This window comes from Ambystoma mexicanum, chromosome 1q (genome assembly GCF_040938575.1).
Source record: "Ambystoma mexicanum isolate Mex_15411 chromosome 1q, UKY_AmexF1_1, whole genome shotgun sequence".
Classification (NCBI taxonomy): Eukaryota; Metazoa; Chordata; class Amphibia; order Caudata; family Ambystomatidae; genus Ambystoma; species Ambystoma mexicanum.
Genome location: NC_090922.1, coordinates 20,940,693 through 20,949,618, shown reverse-complemented (window position 1 = coordinate 20,949,618; position 8,926 = coordinate 20,940,693).

The following is an 8,926-nucleotide window of genomic DNA, read 5'->3' as shown; positions in this document are numbered from 1 at the left end:
GAAGGCCAAGCAGAGGCCCGACAATATCATATGGCTGGACTCTTCTGTGAATGCAACATACAAACTAATCGAGTGTGATAGCCCAGATGTCCAGGGGATATATATATGTATTGAATTGTCTAACAGTGTGGCTCTTTTATTGGTGAATATTTCACAAAAGACCCCATTCCCCCTCAGCCTTTGTTGAACAACTCCTCCATTACTGGTGGGAACTGGGACTTTGGGCCTCTCTTAGGGAGTTTGCGATTAGTCATAGTGACTACATTCTACTTGACCTGGGACTTTGGGCCTCTCTTAGGGAGTTTGCGATTAGTCATAGTGACTACATTCTACTTGACCTGGGACTTTGGGCCTCTCTTAGGGAGTTTGCGATTAGTCATAGTGACTACATTCTACTTGACCTGGGACTTTGGGCTTCTCTTATGGAGTTTCCGATTAGTCATAGTGACTACATTCTACTTGACCTGGGACTTTGGGCCTCTCTTATGGAGTTTGCGATTAGTCATAGTGACTACATTCTACTTGACCTGGGACTTTGGGCCTCTCTTATGGAGTTTACGATTAACATTCTACTTGACCTGGGACTTTGGGCCTCTCTTATGGAGTTTGCGATTAGTCATAGTGACTACATTCTACTTGACCTGGGACTTTGGGCCTCTCTTAGGGAGTTTGCGATTAGTCATAGTGACTACATTCTACTTGACCTGGGACTTTGGGCCTCTCTTAGGAAGTTTGCGATTAGTCATAGTGACTACATTCTACTTGACCTGAGACTTTGGGCCTCTCTTAGGGAGTTTCCGATTAGTCATAGTGACTACATTCTACTTGACCTGGGACTTTGGGCCTCTCTTATGGCATTTACAATTAGTCATAGTGACTACATTCTACTTGACCTGGGACTTTGGGCCTCTCTTAAGGAGTTTGCGATTAGTCATAGTGACTACATTCTACTTGACCTGGGACTTTGGGCCTCTCTTAGGGAGTTTGCGGTAATACCAAGAGCTGAGAGTGATCATAGACCCTTACAGGCAAGATTGGACGTTGGCGAGTTCCCCTTTAGATGAAATCATGAGAATTTGAGGAACTCTATTGTCACTGTCACAGGGCACGCTAGGGGCAATCTAAAGTGGCAGAATGTAGCCTAGCAGCCCACTGCTTCTCATATACAAACAGTAGGCCTGCTAGAAAAAGCGCTCCATACAGCTTGCCCATCGGAAAAACCCTGCTACTTAGCACCCATCAGGAAATCGCTGACACAATGATGCCACTTGTGACACAACCCTCTAATGTAGTAAGGAAAGTACTGTTTAAAAGAGTGACATGGTATGATAAGGAGTGTAAATCTAATTTTTTAACATTTAAATTGACAATATTTAAAAATGAGAAAATAATGAAATAAAATAGACCCTTATTAGATGAAGTGTTATTAAAATCCTACACTATTTGTCGTAACTAATCTGAGGCAGCTATCCCACTTGTGTCCCAATAACATGATTCAATCGCTCCAATTTTTCTGTGGCTATGAGCCTGGTAAAGTGCTAAAAGCATTGAGTTACTACCAGTATTTTAGCAATAGCGCAAGAAGGAGTTGCTTCGTATGCTTACATAGTTTGCAACAAAAGGGCCGAAGAATTGCATATAAAGGCGTCCATACTCCTGGCATTCCGTGAGGACATGGCAAGCAAGGGGTTTCCTCTCCACTGGAGATGCCACACAGACATTTAGCGACTGCAAGTTCGGGGCCAATGACTGATAATACAGGCAGTCTATTGGTCCGCAGTAAGAGGAGACATCTGTGCAATGTAGGAGGCGGGCATTGATTAAGGTACAATTGAGGTTCCTTACATTTATGGGATACATTTGTGATTGCTGTTTGATAACTTTCAAAGTGGACAGGTGAGCATAATGTTCAGTCCAATCCCACTGCTCTAATTTTTTAGTAAAGCTTTTCTATAATACATGGTATTCCTCCTCCCAATTTGGGCACCAGCAATCATTTCAAACAACTTTAAAACCAATTTTGAGAAGGTGCACTTATGCTTTGAGCTGATTTCCCCTCCCAGCGTAGAAAATAAAGGGCACGTGGCGAAGCTCTTGGCTTTATGCATAGCAGGCATCTTCTTTCTAATGCCATTGCCACCCAGGAAATGAAGGCCACCACCAGGCTTAGATAATGATGTGTTATTTATATAGCACCTTAATCCAAAGCGCTTTACAGAGCACATATTTACATACAACATCACCCAACCGAAATTGGTACTCATTTATCAACCTCGGAAGATGAAAGGCTGAGTTGGCCTTGCCGGGATTCGAACCTGCGACCTGCAGATCACGCTCAGATCGCAGCAGCGAGCGCTCAACCCGCTGAGCTGATAGATCCGTAGATTTTCAATTGGAGTGCAGGGTCCCAATCCCAGTATAGATCTCCAGCATTTCGCCTCGATAATTCTTCATACATCAGGCTCCCAGCCCATATAAAATGGTGGCACAGAAACATTGTTTGTATAGCATTATTATGGCAGCCATACTATATCCAGAGGCTTCTCTAGCACATCCTGCAATAGTGGTAGTCACTACTACGGCCTTCCTTTTCTTTTCTGCGACTATTGCTGAATAGCCGCACTTGGTGGTAAATTCAAGGCCCAAATATTTAATACTTTCAACCTGTTCAATCCAGTGCCCTGCCACCATAATACGCGGAATTGTCACATGTCTGCAAGTAAAATGCATTGTTTTGGTTTTCTCGTAATTAATAGCAAGTCTGTTGAGATTGGCATAATTTTACAGCTCAGAGAACTCTTTTCAATAAAACATCTGGTATTGTGCTCAAGAAATGTGGAGTCTATGGGGAAAGAACTTATTTCAGCTACATCCCAATACAAGCAGGCTAACCCTATAAAAAGAAGAAAACATGCTGAATCCCAGTGGGGGGAAATAATGGAGGCCAAAGAAAACAAAAACCAGGCTAAATTCTGGAAGTTAATGGCCCAAGCATCTGGATGGGAGAATCGGGTCCTAATGGGAACATCACAGAACACATGTGGATGAACATTTTAGCCAACTCTATTGCGAAAAACATTTTTAATAAACTTATAGAAGTGTCGAGTTTGATCTCCATGCCCTGTACAGTACCCTTAACTTTCACCCTAGGAAGAGATAATGCCGCAATGCAAGTGCAAAAAAAAAAACAATAAGGCAGGTGGTTCGGGGCACGATTCCTATGGATCCGTTTAAAGGCTAACTGAAAATCTGGGCACCATACTTGTGCCTTTTTTATGCTATAACTTCATCCTAATCTTCGCCAAAATTGTTGACACTGGCTGAAGTTGTCCCCCTTTACAAAAAAAGGGGGCGCAAGCACCCCACAAATTACCACCAAATCTCACTGCTCGAAGTGACTGGGAAATCTTTGCACGAGCAGACTTAGGGAGGCTGAATACCGGGTCTGATAACCTACTAAACCACTTACAGGCAGGCTTCCGGAAGGGCTAAGTATGGTGTATCAATGTTTTGCTGTGTGCATGGAGCCTGGAGAAGCCTTCGCCTCTGGGGGAAGGAAGCCACTGCCTCTAGCTGTTTTACTTTAACTTGACTTAATTTTAATTGGACTTGTTGTTGGATGGATTTTAGTAGTATCTGAAGATTTTTGCGTATTTCCATTTTAACGCCCCTATTTTGAGGATTGACATTACCTAGTTGTATTTCCTTGGTTTTATTGAGTGAAAGTGTTTTTTTAATGATCTTAATTTGTGATCTTGCTCACTCTTTTTGTTGTAGTTGAAAAAAATATATAAACCTAAAGCAAGAAGCAGTGAGCAGGACCCCAAAAAGATAACTGCAAACATCATGTCTCCTCTAAAAGAGGTCAATATTCTCATTGCCGAAATCGGAATTCTGTTCGATGACTGTAAGAAGACAATAGTCCATTAAAACCCACCATTCCCATCTTTACCAATGCAGAATCTCTCACTGTACTACCAAAGCCGCGCGCGAATGGGAAAACTAAGCAATCTCAACTTTTTGCACTGTGAACTGGAGCCAAAGGTAAAAGTACATTTTATGATTGCAAGCTTCAAGTCCAACCTAGGATTTCAACTCAAGAAGGAGGCCAAGAGGTGTCATTCCCAGGTGAAATGCACAAGGGAACCGATAGTCATGAAACTAATGTGGAAGTTGAACCCGAAGCCAAGTATGGAAATTAGGAAGTTGGAAGAAATACGTGGAATTATCTGGTGACTGCCAAATCACGTCGCTTTAGAAGTGACTGGCATTAGGTTGTCAGTCATTTGGCTGACTTATGGAGGCAATTACCGAAATGATCAGAGACCGTGATGGGGCTTTTAGAGAGGAGTTGGTAGCTGTTGCAGATAACATTAGCTAGATACCTCACGGTGTCCCTGCCCCAATCGGGATCACAAATGCCAGACCAAGGTGCAGTCCCAGCATGTGCAAACTTTACTTTCCTCTCCCAAGAGATCACAGAAGTCAGTGATTTGATAAGTGGTGTCCCAAAGGTTAGATCACGCAAGAACCCCAAAAACTCAGTCTCAGATTGACAAGGCAACTATGGGGACTAAACAAGGAGAACCCCTTGTAAATATCCAGGGGTCATTGGGAAGTTTGTTCGCAACACCCCCCTATTTTGAATACATTGTGGGTGGCACATAATCATGGAGGTACCACCATACCTCCCAACATGTCATAGCACCATGCGCACCGAAGCCTTTCAACCAAAAGTACCTGTGACAATGAGGACACGCTATACATGATTCACGTACCCAAAATAGCAAGAGGGCAATATGAAGGGAGAGGCTCACTTAAAAAAAGTGTATCCATAAGATCAGAAATAAAAAAGAATGTTGTTTGTTTATTAGAGAAGATATTAGAGTGGTTATATGCCTCCAAGATCCTGGACATGCTGAATCTGATTACATCAAAATACGTTTCAATGATAGAGAAATTGCTCAAGAACCTTTCCACTTAGAGGCTTGGAAATTGTAGTTAGGGAGAACCTCCCAACCCAAGGAATTATTAACAAACAAAATCAGTCTGGATGACAAATAGGCTGGCAGGTACCCCCACCTATCTATCACCAGTTACCCCCATGCACGAGTGTGTAGCATTGGAGCACACAGCTCTAAACGCACTAAGCCTTGTCAGATGGAGCATTGCACATTTCTCAAAGATAGATTGGCCCAGTCTTATTACCAACTATGGCATCATCTGTTTCGAGGAGACTTGGGCATGTAATCCACTGAGTATGGTTGGATACGTAAACTTTAACATCCCTGATGTGAAACCCAAGGGTCCAAAAGGGCCACTGAGTAGGTGATGAAGTGTAGGGGTAAAGACGGTGTTTAATGCGCAGGTTAGTATGCTAGTCTAACTCTACAGACTTACTGTGTCTTAGCATTACACTGCCAAATTATCAAAACATCTTTCTTACAAATGTGTATAATCACCCTTGTGGCAAGAATGCCCTCCAGGATATGCTGCAACTTAAAAACATGCTCACCAATTGGCCGATTTCAAAAAGTAGAAGGAAAATAATCCTGATAGTAGGAGATTTTAATTTGCAGTTTGAGCCCCATAGTGAGTTAGCAAATTCCTAGAAGATCAGCTTTGGGATATCCCCACTTTACAACTAACGAAAATGAGACAACATTATAAGCATTCTTTGGAAACCAGCCTTAGGGCTTGTAACAGCCATGTGATATGTGACATACCGCCATCCCCTGCGTATTGGAAGGAAATGATCACAAGCCATATTGATTAGATTTTGCTAGGTCTATTTCACTGGAAAATAATTTTAAAAAAAACTGAAAGTACAACCTAAAGGCGAAAGTGATAATATTGCAATTTCTACTGATGTAGTGGTGAATTAGTTTAAAAAAAAAAAAAAAAAAAAAAAGGATCTATCTAACGATGGCCATGTATCGGTTGGTTCCAACAATAGAAAGAGGCTTAAAGGGGAAACAAAAATCTTAATTTAATTATCCCACAGATCTTCTCTGACATTTTACCACCTCTTGAGGTCGTATTTTTCCAATGGTTGTGCAAGTGACCAGGCCTTATCGGGAACAAATGAAATCATAACAGGGATACTCAGAAATCATCTGACCATACACTGCAAAGCTACATCAGCCAAGGGACGAACAAAATAAATAGTGGCTGGTATGACTGTGACTGCATGAAAAAGTGAAACTGATATCAGTATTAAAATCAATTAAACTCTGTGGCCAGAAGCCCATACCAAGAACCAGCAGTGAATACAAAGTAATGGCCAAATAGAAAAAGGAAGCAAATGTCACAGATAGATGGGAAGACCTAATTGAAGCAACAAGAAATAAGTATCAGAATGCTGTCTTGTAAATTACCTATCTTGAAGATGGAGAGGAAGGTGATTCTGTCGCCAATCACGGAAGACCTCTGGTTCACCCATTCCTCCAATTTGTATAGAGAGGATGGACCACAATTTTGGAATCTTAGTGGGGGTAATGAGGCATTGCTAATAGCTCCTGGACTACTGAAGGAGATTATCTGCAGTTTTCAATAAAAGAAGTGGGTGAAGTTCTAACCTCCCAAGGTGTGGGCATTGCCCCAGGTTCAGACAAAATACCTGTGGAAGTATACAAGCTTGAGCCAAATGTCTGGATCGTACACCTGAACAGTGAACCCTGTAGGCAAAGTAGATAGAGTACCAGTCACGTGGACACAGGCAGAGACTGCATTGCATCGCAGTTTATGTTTTGAAAAGTATGTTTTCCAGGAAATGTTCCCAAGTCTGTTAATGCCCCAGACTTCATATTCAGTCTATGTTCTGATGGACTCTGTATGTCTTCAGTTTTTGTTTCATTATAGATAGTGAGGATATATAGCCTGCCTCCCCTGCAGCTGGTGAGCAGTGCACCAGGGTTACTCATACTTGTCTATGCTTGGTCATACACCGGCCTTCATCAGCCAGCCCCATTACATTAAAGCAGGAGGAATAACATATGGAGGAGCCCATACAGTAAGGTAAGTTATTTCTCCAAACATCTGCTGAGGTCCAAGATAAAAACATTTCAAAAAGGTATCTGCATGTTGTGAGAAACATGAGGGTATTCTCCCAGTAGAACCTCTGTAATCCCTTATTCAGGTGGGCAGGACACAGCCATCACTGTTGGATCCAGTTCCTTGGGGTGGAACAGTGGGGGAGGATCACCTGGATAGGGCAACCCAGGGTTATACACTGGGGGAATGTCCCAGGTGAGACGCGGTATTGTGCCAGAGATGGAGAACAGGGCAAGATGTCCGAGGCTTTCGTGGGCTTTTAAATCTCTCAGATCCAGATCCAACAACCCCTGCACACAAAATCAATCTTTTAAGGTCCCAAACCTGGGTACACCCAAAAAACATAACTCCCAGAATCATTGTTTCACTGGTCTCCATTTGAATACTCCGAGTCATTCTCCCTCCTGTCCCTCTGACTGCTATCTTTTGCACTCCCAACCCTCTCAGGTAAAATAATACAAATCCCACAATCCCTCTTGTTTATTTCATAGCCCCAGCTATTCCCGTTTGCCCCGCAAACCCTACCACTCCTGTCCCTCTGATTGTTATTTTCTGAATAACCAAACCAACAAGACAAAACACCACCTTTCCCACCATCCCCGGTTCTGTTCTCCACTCTGATCATTCACGTCCATTTTGTCATTCTCAATCTACCAACCGGCCCCCTGTTTATAATAGCACCGTTTCCCCATCCTATCCCGTAGGACATTCCGACACTCCAACCCCTTCTTTCCAGACAGAAACACTGTTTTACGAACTTGTAATAAAACTGTTTTACTGACATGTCCCAACGTGAAGATCAGGCAAAGTCAGGCAATTAGGCATACACCTGACGGCCCTTCCCCCCCACAGGGATAAAAGGTGGAGCAAGAAAGCACAAGCCGAGCAAGGTGAAGGTGAGTACAGCGGACAGCACGACAAGACAGCTACTAAGCGGCAGTTCAAATGAAGGGGAAAGGCAGCAGAAGTCAAGAGGGTAGCGGGGAGAAAAGTGACCTTACCCTTTTCGTCCCAGACCTGCAGAAACTTTGTGGAGGGGAATCTAAGACCACCACAAACAATAGCACAAGTGTCCTGCAGCAGATGCGAACAGTACACAGGGCAAGTCTATGCTGATAAGGTGGAGCAGAGGGGACTCCCGCGCCTGTGGTACCGGCCATGACTCCAGAGAAGACGAAAGCCAAGCGGTTCATCACAGTCAGTGAGTCGAGGGTAGAATCGATAAGCACCAGGCTGTGTTGAGTCCGATTCGCAAAGTGGCAAGATTTGAAACAAGGCAAAGGAACTTTAAAGGAACTGTTAAAAGTGTGAGGGGGAGACCAGCTACAAAGGAAAAACGGCACCACATGGGTGCTAACTCGAGAGACTCTGGTCGAGCCACATATTGAAAAACTACAGAAACCAACCAGAAGGCCATAGGAAGGCCACTAAAGGAATGCAAAGTGGTCATTCGTGAGGGTCGAGCAAAAACCCTGTACATTCAAAAGACTGATTCGTGAACTGGCGTGAAAGCAAGGGAGGTGAATCACAAAACCTTGAACTGTATAAAAGTGAACATTGAAAGTGGGGAGGGGTCGGTTCAGAGGAGATGGACCCAAGGGGGGAGCCACTGTCGCCCTGCTCAAGAGCCGGTGAAGGAAGGATAAGAATCGAGAGGGGTCAGAGCCCGGCAGAGGGGGATCCAAGGGTAAAAAGTCATCACCCCAAAGCAGAAGTTAAAATAGTTGGCAAGAGTGAACTTGAAGGAGGGATGCCAGAGATGAAGCTATCACACAAGTACTAGCAGTCAACAGAGGTCCGAGCCTAGCAGAAGGAGATCCAGGGGTGAAATTGTCACCCGAGTGCTGACAATCAAGGGAGGTCCGAGCCTAGC